Raw genomic sequence first — 12,029 nt, forward strand, 5'->3', positions numbered from 1 at the left:
CACAGAACAATGCTAAATTTCTGAAGCTGAGCATTCTAGACTTGCCAAATAATTCTAAACTTGAGTTGAATTCAATTTTGATTTATTCTCTAGGGTCTAGGAGGCAATATAGTCTCTAATTCTTTCCTGTCAGTGTTTCTCATGAACAAGTGTGCCAAACCCATCATGTAATTTTATGGCATGTTTGAATAGATCGTTCCAATGCAGCCCTGTCCTGCTTCCCTGATCGATGAAATGCTTTATGCCATTGACCCTGATACATACTGCTACATGTGCTAAAATGTTTCCTCTCACAGAGATTTTATTGTTTTTCATACCATTAAGATGAGCATGCTTAACCACAGGTGCCATTGGTTTAGACTTAAATCAAAGTTATGGAAATAATTCCGAGCAAACAACAGATGGTATTTCTTTTGACAAGGGAATTTAGTTCTTCTATGAAAGGTTTTCTTTCAGCATTCTGATCGATAGTAACAATGTACGTCAGTTTCATCTGCTGGTTTTACATATAAACCAGCCTTGAGAACATCCTCTCACTGACAATACTGTCCTTGACAGTTAAGCATTAAGGGGAGATATAACAATCAACACTATATTATCCTGCGGCGTCATGCATTAACACTTGCTCTGCATGCCTTTGCATACAGTACTTGAAAGTGAGTGTTTAGCAATGATTTTTGAATGTTTGCAATCACAATACAGCAGGTTCACCAAAAACTGGCTTCACAAATAGAACGTTTGTGGGATTTAAACCCAGGACTGTGTCAAACACATTAACCACATAACCAACAAAGCAAATAATTACTTTAATGGGTGTATTGCACTTAAATATGTGAAACTCAGCAGTACCACTAGCTAGGACTGTGTGTTGGGAAAAACATCCTATTGCCATATATTTGGGTACACTTATCTGTATTCAATACATAGTTTGCTATGTTGGGAGCTAAGTTATTGACAGTGATTGACACTGAATGTACATGCAGATCCTACTTTCAACACAATAAAGTAAATGTTACGATGTCAACGGCAGCATGGTCAGCCGTCCCCTTTTTGTAGTCATGGATACAGGGGAGATAGCAACATCAGAGAAAAATTACTTCCACGTTTCTGCCATTCTGTCAATCAATTGTGAGGGGGAAACATTTGTGAATGAATTTTGTGAAGATTTTAGGTTAAATGATAACGAAATTTATTATATGTTTTTTACCAATATACCAGAATTATTATTGCAATATATATCGTTTGAAAAGCGTATTACAGTATACTGGTAATACAATGCAGTCGCACTATCCACATTATCTCTCTATATAGTGTAAATCTTGAAATTAATGTGTCTCCAAATTAATACGACTGCTGACCCCTAGTCAAAAATCAATGCGACTCCCCCCACCCCCATCCCCAGTGGAATGATGCATATAACACCTTATTTAATAGCACCACTTATTAGCACTTAAATAATAACAATAAACAGTGTTTTCCTAAAAACAGCACACAGTTTATATGGTTATTCTGTTGACTGGTATTAAGGAAGTTCAAAGGCAATAAAACAATTGAACCAACAACAGTTCACTGATTGGAGTAGTCAATACTTCCCAGTTTGACACGAGTGTGTAGATCTCTTGACCCCAGCAGTGGTAACTCACCGGATGCCCATTGTGTAACTCCTATTTTTTAAATGACATTGTTATGGACTTGTTACAACTGCTGCTTGATATATATTCAAGTTGGTATTTCCAATATCCAAAGTTCGTTCCTGACATGGGTACAATGTGTGAAGCCCATTTCTGGTGTCCCCGCCGTGATATTGCTGGAATATTGCTAAAAGCGACGTAAAACCATACTCACTCACACACTCCAATATCCAAAGTGTGCAGTGAGGCCGTCTTATTGATGATAGTCATTTTGGAGACATAAATGTGAAGTTTCATAAATGCGAACAAAGACCACTTGAATTTTTCGCATTTAATTTGGGCTCTTGTTAATTTCAAGATTTACAGTATAATGTGTCATCAAATAAATCAGTGATTGTGTTTGTTATTAACAACAACAAAATCAACTTCTTATAATGTACCAAAACATTCATCTTCTTTAACATTAACTAATGAATCAATGTACATAAACCTAACGCCTCCTTATGGCTCACAGAATATGCGGCCCTCTGCACTGGATGCCTTTTATAACGGTCTCCCAAGCTTCCTCCATATGCATTATCTGTTAGAGAGCACGACAAAACTCCATCAAGATTGGACTAAACTCTCCACATCACAGCCAGTAGGAATCCAACTATCTGTCTCTAGGCAGCCCAACCAAACTCTGATAAACATGTCTGATTTCATATAAATGCGGAAAAAACAGCTCAGGTTGCCTTTCAACACAGCTGATAAGAACAGGCCTGTTGAGGTATATCCCTGTGGTTTGAGTGATCAATTATCACTAACAGCAAGGTCCAACAGCAAGTTGTATAATTAGAGAGTACATCATGTAATGCCCATTCATTTCACCAACACCTGATTTTCAGTAATCCACAACAGAATTCTCACTGCTATTTTGCCTTTTATGCCCAATGGAATCTGTTTTTCGTGAGATAATGGAGACTGGTTATTCTCTGGCATTGACACTGCATAGCAAAACATCACATGGAAAGCACTAAAATTGTGTCCCTTACCCATTAATTACATCAGAGGTGGGCACGTTTGAATTGATACCTCTGATATCACCATCCTGTTGCCAACTCTCTTCCCACCCCTCCCCAGCCTCAGTAAAACAACCTTGAAAGTGAAAAGGCTATTGGCAGGAGGGAAGAAATGAAGCCAGCGAAGCAATACTGAGTGAAGTAAGTAGCACTACACTCTCGGCCTGAGAAACAGCCAACTGTGAATATGCTCAGCTCCATGCTTCCCATCTGTGTTGCCTCATGGAAGCCAATCAATACCTATACAATTACTCAATACACTACAGCTCAGCGACAATCATATCTGATATCTAATGCCACTTCACGTCTCAGTCATGCTAGTTACACTGCCACCTGCATATTGCACTGCTTCGGCAGTTGGTGTTGGATGATCAGCAGTCGGTGATATATGTAATATCCTGTGGAATATTATTGGATTAGAAATGGAGATGTGATGACATCATTATCAAGTTGAATATTGCATTTCTACTCTCTGCAGCATGAAGTTTGAATATCGGATACAAGTCAGTATTAGCATGTGCTGTATAATGAAATATCACATGCAAATGAAATAAATCAGGTGTATGATATTATACGAACATCTGAAGCATGTACAGGTAATTATTTGATAATAATCATTCAATTAGTCTGGCTGGAGACCACAAATTGATCTGGCCTCCATAGTAAACAACTGAATATTCTAAAAGACGATAATCTGCTTTGCAGAATGGTAAAGGTGATATGATGTGTATATACATGTAGGGATTGTCATGCCATGACGGATTAACTTTAGTAATATACAAGAAGCAGATAAACATTTACTTCTTTTGAGTAGTATATGACAGAAGCCCCATGGGAATCCAGGTGATAATAGGTCCCCAGCACTACTGCTTGTCATCGTAAGAGCTGACTAAACTGGATCTGATTCTGTCATCTGGTTGACTGTGTTAAAGCACCATGATGGATGTTGTTCATGATATCAACCACTGGTTTGTCGGGGCACCTTGATATGGCTGGAATATTGCTATCCTCATCAGGGTATCTATTTGAGCCCTTGGGGTGGTGGGGAAAAAAGCAACTGGATAAATCATGGGCTCTTCCTGACAATAACCTGACTGTTTCCAGAGTCCCTGGCTGGCCATACACTGGCCATACACACTGGCATAATGGGGAGGACATATATACAAACCAAGGATTGAGGAAATTTTAATGACAAATGAGCAATAAGCAAATAAACTGTTCCTAAGTTACAACACATTTCCAATCCTTATATTAGAAAACCTGCAAAAAGACTATACTTTTCGGCTAGCAGATGCTATGTTTTTTTACTTCATTCAGAGATTAGCATTACAGTAGGGGCTTGACGGAAGGGAAAATAATATTGGTCAGGGACTGTGAGACAGACCCCTCTGCCGTCTGATTCTGCCCGGGAGCTACACTACCATGACTAAACTGGGCCACAGATTCAGATCCTGTGATCTCCATAAACCTACTTATGGGTGATTCAAAATGAACTGGCAACAGCTGCAGAAAACATCAAGCAAATGAAATTTCTGCCGTGAAATTTTAATTGTAAATATCCTACCCTTGAGATATAAGTTTGAGAGGCCAGAGACAAGAACTATTCATCCTACATAACTACCTTCATCTTCCCACCCCCTCCCTCCCTCACCTGTCTTATATACCCTTCCTCTCCTCTTCTTAGCAGTAGTAGGGCCGTAAACTGCTAAAATCAGCGTAATACTCTCTTCATTCTCTTCCCTTACCTTACCTTAATGTTCCCATGCTAGAGTAACTCGGTCACGTAATGACTCAAGTGCAATGCCATCATAATTTAAATTCAAGAGTCTTCAAACTTTGAGGTTCAAGTGTTCGAAGTCCTTGGGTCAGGGCTGTAAGGGTTTTATTGTGGGGATTAAAGGGATGTGGGTTGTTTGTTAGATAAGAAGGCTTTAGAAACGCAATAGACTTGCACAAATCACTAAGGCAATAATTTTTAGTTTTAATCATAAGTTCTAGATTATGTAAATAATAAGAACAAGTTGTCCCTATAAGAGGCAGAAGTGTCCACATATCTAGACTTGCCTCTTAGGAATATAGAATTACTACACATCCATGGACTTTTCTTCCAGTACAACCTTGGAGCAAGGCTACCTTAGTCCAGCGAAGTATCTCATCTACATTGATGTTTTGACATAAAAAGTATTCAGCATTGTCTATTTTCATTTATACGTGTTCTCATGTTTTGGGGGTAAACTATTCCCTTGCCCTTGCATGTGTTTGTGATGGGTGCCACTGGTTGTGCAGGATAAGCTTACCATTATGCAAAGACCTGGTATCATCACTATTTGATAGTGATATTGCATGGATAGATGCTCATGATGTCAATCACTGGATTGTCTGGTCCAGACTTGATTATTTACAGATCACCGTCAGATAGCTGGAATATTGCTGAGTGCGGCGTTAAAAGACAAACAAACAAAACTTGCATAATGATACTAAAGTATCATTGCAATCTACTTGATGATCTAGGTGACAACTTCAGTCATTCCTGCACGTACAACACATCTTGTAAGGCTAAAACTGAAACAATATAAGAAGCTATTTTGAACGTCACCACACACATATACAGAAAATGTCATCCAGTAAGTTGTTTGTGACGTCTCTATGTACTCCTTCTAGAAAGTCAGTCAAGAAAGAAACAGACATTTTCATATCCCATATATTTTAACCACCTGTGAAGCAAACAACAAATGTTTATAATGTAACAAAAAATAATTTTAATAATCGATAATCACAACAGCACCACTTCCACTGCGGTAAATAATTGGAAAAGGCATTATCACAATATGAATCTTTAAAGAGCCTTTTACAGAAAATAAATTGAATTGAACCATCCTACAATTATTGAGAGTGCTTTAAGAGAATATGTATGTACTGTATCTTGATAATAATATGAAGATCTAAAGACATTGAAATGAAGCACATATACAAACACCCACTTAAGATATTAAAGAATAAAGAAAGGTTATTTCATTTTCATTGTAGATGGGAAAGTGTTCGATAACCTGGAAAAGCAATTGCAAAAACCGAAGAGCTGTGCATGGGCTTATGGAAATTTGGAAAGAGCCAAAAGCCATTACAAACAGTCACAAATTACACGGAATCTTACTTTCTCTCTCGATTTTATTCCTCATGAAAAAAATGTGGATGTGGAGAGATAATATCTTCTGGGAAAGGGGCTGTGGAGAAAGGCAGCACACATTCCCGATTTCAATCTCGCTCTTATCACTGACAAGACCAAGTTGTCACTGTATATCCTCTTAATTGACTTTTTTTTTTATGAAAACGTATTCAGATCTTTTCCAAGCAATGGCAAGCAAGTGGTGCAACTGATCTGGTTAAAAAGCTACAAATAGATTACTTCATTAGGGATTACATTTATTTTACACCATTTACAAGTGTTCTTTTCTTCAAGTGCTGCAGGTTTACACTCTGCTTTATACAAGCAGTGATGCACCATGCAGGGTCCTGTCTTCTCGGGGACCACCTCTGTGGTCTAGTGGTAGAGCAACTGCCTGGAAAGTGGCAGTTGAGGATTCAATCCCTGGCTGAGTCATACCAAAAGACATTAATAGATGGTACTTGTTGTTATCCTGCCTGGTGCTTAGCATTAAGGTATACTGTGTATGAGTGGGGTATTCATGATAAACTGCGGCATGGTATCACAGTGGGCTAGCACTAGTCCAGACTTGTAAAACCAGACAGACAGACAGACAGACTGACTGACTGACTGACTGACTGACTGACTGACTGACTGACTGACTGACTGACTGACTGACTGACTGACTGACTGACTGACTGACTGACTGACTGACACATCACTATATAATCTGCAATCACGCAATAATCTTGAATGAGACGTTCAACCCCATTTCACCTCACCTCACCTTATTTAAGAGGTTCTGTAAGGCCCTTACAGGAGACACCAGGATATTTAAGTGACTCTCTGACATTTTCAACAAAACAGTATAATGCTATAGTACCATATTTTCTTGAGTGTCATTCGAGGGTGTTCTGTACAATAAATAAATCTTGATTCTTCTTGACTAATGGGATCGGGTGTTCACGCTTGCTGACTTGGTGGATTCAAGTCACTGTGTCACAATTATGTGACTTGACTTGATTATTTACAGACCGCCACCATACAGCTGGAATATTGCTGAGTGCAGCCTTAAACAACAAACAAACAATATAGTAAGTCCATGTTAGAGTATGGGAGTTAAGATCATTATATGACTACAACTATCGAAAGTCTATGCTAGTGTATGGGAGTTAAGATCATCGTAGCACTAAGATTTCTTTGTGCAGTCTGGCAGTTTGGCTCATGCCACAGTATAAACCAGTAGTATTGATATTTTCAAGAGCTTGTAGCTTGACAAGTTACAGAATAATATTGTCTGTGTACAAGGTTGTGATTGGCCTGATGGTTGCCTGTGTACTAGGTTGTGATTGACCTGATGGTTGCCTGTGTACAAGGTTGTGATTGGCCTAATGGTTGCCTTTGTACTAGGTTGTGATTGGCCTGATGGTTGCCTGTGTACTAGGTTGTGATTGACCTGATGGTTGCCTGTGTACAAGGTTATGATTGGCCTGATGGTTGCCTGTGTACAAGGTTGTGATTGACCTGATGGTGGACCAAGTGGGGTGAATTACAGAGTTGTCTGTGTACGCATCATGGGACACCTGATACTGCAAAGCGTGGGTGCTCCACTGGATACTTCTTGTATTATCATAATAACCTTTCACAGCAACTGGAGGCAAGAGGAAGGTGCAGTAGAAAGCTGTATTTCATATCTGAACCTACCATCATGGGTGAGAAAGGTCTTGGAAAGAAGCTCGTTATCTAAAACCATGTGATCAGTTAGATCACATATTTCAAAACATAGGAAATCTAGAAACAAAGAAGCCAAAAACATAGATTTTTAGATAGAGGGATTGCTGTGGATATGAAGTTTGGATTCCTGGTTTGACAGTACACTAATATCTCGTACTAGTGAAAGGGAACACAAAAACAGTTTCTCAATGGAGCTTTTAAACACGCAGTTAGCTGATACCCCGTGTTGACAGCCATCGGGGTGGGGGGGTGGGGGGGTGGGGGTGAGTGAGTGAGTGAGTGAGTGAGTGTTGCTTTAATAATCCATACCATTCATTTGTGGTACGATTAATGACGATACATCCATACTCAATACTAATAAAATGTCCCCTAGAGAATCCAGGCACATACTGTCATTGAAGCATGACCATCCTAATTGAACAAACTACCGATGTCATTCATGTTATTGGTAGATGGTATCTAATTAAAATATTCATTGATTGAATTGATCATTGGTGATATCAAGGGAATGTTCTGACTATGAACAGAGAAAATAAACCCGATAACACCTACGCTGTTTCCTTGGTGACTAACTAACTTCACAACTGTTTGTTTTTTCTGTAAAATATGTTTAGTTCAGAGACTAGGTGAGTTGATATACAGGTCTTATGTCATTTCTTATCAACTTTGTGACACATTCCTGCCAGAGGTACCAACCATGGACTTTGTATCCACTACAGATGCAGGGACCTCATTGCAACATGGCAAGTGAATGCTTCTATACCACTAGCCTCCCATCTGTTGACAATGGGATTCACAATAAGCTCACATTGCTTATCAAACCTGGCACTGATGAGCAAGTTCCACAGATCATTCCACAGGTTGGCACAACAATGCTTTTCAATATTCTTATATCGGTATTCAAAACTATGTATTCACACTGATGAGCAAGCAAACACAAAAAACAATGAACCCACGAGCATAGTTATGAGAGCTGCTACTGAGAGACCATGCTGACAACTTCATCAACAGATGGACTCACATATACGTCTGTCATATACACAAGCACCTGTTGCAAGATAAATGCAACGACAACTATCTACTACATATTCTTGTTTACATAATGAGCCTGTCATATGTGTCACATTTCAAACAGACATGTGAACCAATATTTTGCACAGACATATTTGTAGGCTTCTTTCCCATGAAATGTGCATCAACCAGAGATTTCCCAATCAATAACATAAAGCTTGCGTAATACATAACTATGAATATAGATGATCAGGAAAGGACAATACTGTAGCATTCTACACCTACTTAAGAATATGATATATAATAACCATAAAACACCTGTTGTTTTCATGGAATTTATAGGAAGTAATTCAGCATATTACTTGGTATTGAAACCAAAAGATAATTCTATTCATCAATTTTGAAAAGATCTATTAAACACTAAATCTACTTTTTGTTAAGAAATATTATTGCTTGAAGGTATGGACAGACACTTGAATTTGTTATTTAATTGAGCTCACAGCCCTGTGTTGTTACGATAGAGATGAGACGTTTCGTGGTATGAATGGTAGCATTTTTTTACATGCACCTGCCAGGCTTATCAAAAGGAAAACAAAAAGTCTTATTTTTCATAAATGGTGATCAAATGGAAATCCTGCTTCAACATTCACGTTGAAGTGATGCAATATTTTACAGACATACATCTATTCAAATAGATCACTTGTTTCACCATGTATAACAGGTGTCTTCATATAAATCACATTGCAGGGAGGAAAGAATCTTCAGTTGTCTATATTTATCAATGTTTATGTTAAGAGTAAACTCCATTTGGTATTGGGTGGTTAAAAGATGTGACCTGTGTGATTGTCTTTGTCATCAGACCACAGCAATGCTGACTCCTGACAAACAATGGACATGGTTAACCTCAAGGTTTATCTGGCACAGACTCGATTAGTCTACAGTGATATATAGCCGTATTTGCAGTTCTAACATTTGAGACTGAAGAATAAAACATTGATTCCCTAACTCAAACCTGCATTCTAGATTTAACACCGAATCTTGTATCGTAGGTTGGGTTGGTGGTTCATGTGTTCTCTTGTCATGCAGGAAACACAGGTTCTGTTCCCAACATATGGGTATATTTGGGGAAATGATTCCTTTATACCTCCACAAGGCCACAAGACTGCAAATAGACATGAGATATCTAACTCACTCCTTAGATCCTAGAATATGTAACTGTATTTGATATTTACAAACAGCTCCATCAATAATCCTCGAAAGCTAATATTCACTTGTTTGAACATAAACACCAATTTGAACAATTTTTATAAGCAACTGCAACCAATTCCGACATAAAGATAACATCAATAAATGCATATTTTCTTCTTAGAAAGAGAAGCACCTGCTCTCATCAACACACAGGTCATTAAGCGAAATAACACACACCTGCTTCACAAAATTTCACAACTTCTATTATACAGCATTATGATGAACAAGCACCTGCCCAAACCACTGAGAAAAAAGTACTTGATTACCAAATAGCAGTTGATGGGCCCTCCAAATACATGTCATGGCTACTCTCCAGTCTAATGAATTATTTACAACATAACATTCCTTCCACTGTATCATTTACTGTAATCAGTTTAAATAGATGTGAGTAATGTTACTGGTACAATATTACTGCCCTAGGGAGTGGTGGCCCAGAAATCCCCTTACTCTAATCCACTGTTCTAATTCCCCTCCTCCACTGCCAGAGCTGATATCTCGCATGAACATCTCAGGAATCAAATGAAGTGTCATTATTTGTAATTTTGGCCAACTTGACATTTCATCTCTCCCTTCTTTGACTTGAGGTAAACATCACCCTTGAGCTTCAAACGTGAAGCATACCAACTCAAATATACATGCAGGAATTTTTTTTCATGTCTTGTTGATCTTGCCAGTCAGTAGCCGTGCCTTTGCGGCAGTGTTGTTGTCATTGCCAATAAAGTCTAACAACCACTACCTATTCTGTGTGTCTGGGAGTTAAGTTCTGCTTGTCTATAACCTCACACTGAATGTGGTTAGAGTACAGCAACTGATGAGTGAGTTAGTTGGGTTATACACCCAGGGATTTATCTGAACCCGCTCAGAGGCCGTTATTTGGCCCAAAGTCTTCAGCTAATGATAGCAAGAATTCAATTGTATTAATATGTTCACATATTATAAAATATAAAATCAAATATATGTTTCTCAATTTTCCTGCCAAGGGCATGTAGTTTGTTATCCTATACACAATGTTCAGTACATTTAGACCCCATCATGGCAGGACACAACCACAGCCTTCACACATTGTACTGATTTGGAAGATCGTTTGGATGAGTGAATGCTTTAACTACTAGGCTACCTCATACCCTTAAATTTGATAACTTTGATAACTGTCCTCAGTTTCAAATACTTATTCAGCATTATCATAAACATCTTCACTACAAAAGATGCATTCCTTGAGTATCATCATCATCATCATCGTCATCATCATCATCGTCATCGTCATCATCATCATCATCATCGTCATCACCGCCACCATCATCTTCATACTTTTACATACACTGTCATAACCCTTGATACCAATAAAGATACATCCGCAATGTCTCTCTCTGTAAAACACCTTCAACTGTAACCATGGTAAAATGATCTGTAGAAATTCAGAAACAAATCAATTATAAATTCAATATCAGCTGTCAGCTACATAACAGTCGTCTTGCTCGCTAAATATAATCCACCGGATGATAGTATTACTAATATCTTACCTGTATTGGATATTACTCCCCCAGTACACAGTAATCCATGCACGGTAAACACTTCCAATCAGTTATTTCCAGGGCAATCAATACAAAACACTACTAACAAAAGCCTATACAAGGAGGATACAAGAACACTCAGTGTGCTCTGAAGGCTCACATGGTCTATAGTGCTTTAAAAAATACCTCCTTCTGAACTGTCCAATGACCAAGTGATTCCAGACTGACTGACACTTACATAGGAAGAGGGCTGTGCAATGGGAGAGATAGAGAGAAGAAATACCGGCTTGCTCATTAGGGAGGCTCTTTAACAGTGGGCGTCACAGAAGCAAAAATGAGTTTCACATTTTTCTCTTCACATCATATGTTGTACTCTTCCCATATATGTGTAGTCCACAGAACCTTATGACATTTACAGATTTGAAGTTAGTTTGTTGGGCAGGTGTTTTTAAACCCTTTTTTAAACCTTTCGTAGTTATTGTGTACAGTCAGAGTGTGAGCACTGCTAAATGTCAAATTAGCATTTTCACTGGGAGTCAAGATATATATCAAACGTAGATTTTCCACTTTTTCATAATGAAACAGATATTGTACTATTAACCATTAAGCATAAAAACCAGAACACTTTTGCATTGTGTGCATCAGTGTGACACAATGAACAATGCAAACAGGACAGAAACTGTAAAGTTAC

The 12,029-nt window shown here is 38.3% G+C and overlaps 1 protein-coding gene across 5 annotated transcripts in view; it reads right to left on the minus strand.

Moving 5' to 3' along the window:
- Window positions 1-12,029, minus strand: part of LOC139474608 (bone morphogenetic protein 1-like) — a 299,859-nt gene that overhangs the window by 201,167 nt on the left and 86,663 nt on the right. The window lies entirely within an intron of this gene.

Source organism: Haliotis cracherodii, unplaced genomic scaffold (assembly GCF_022045235.1).
Source record: "Haliotis cracherodii isolate W230 unplaced genomic scaffold, xgHalCrac1.p SCAF_3, whole genome shotgun sequence".
NCBI classification, from domain to species: Eukaryota; Metazoa; Mollusca; class Gastropoda; order Lepetellida; family Haliotidae; genus Haliotis; species Haliotis cracherodii.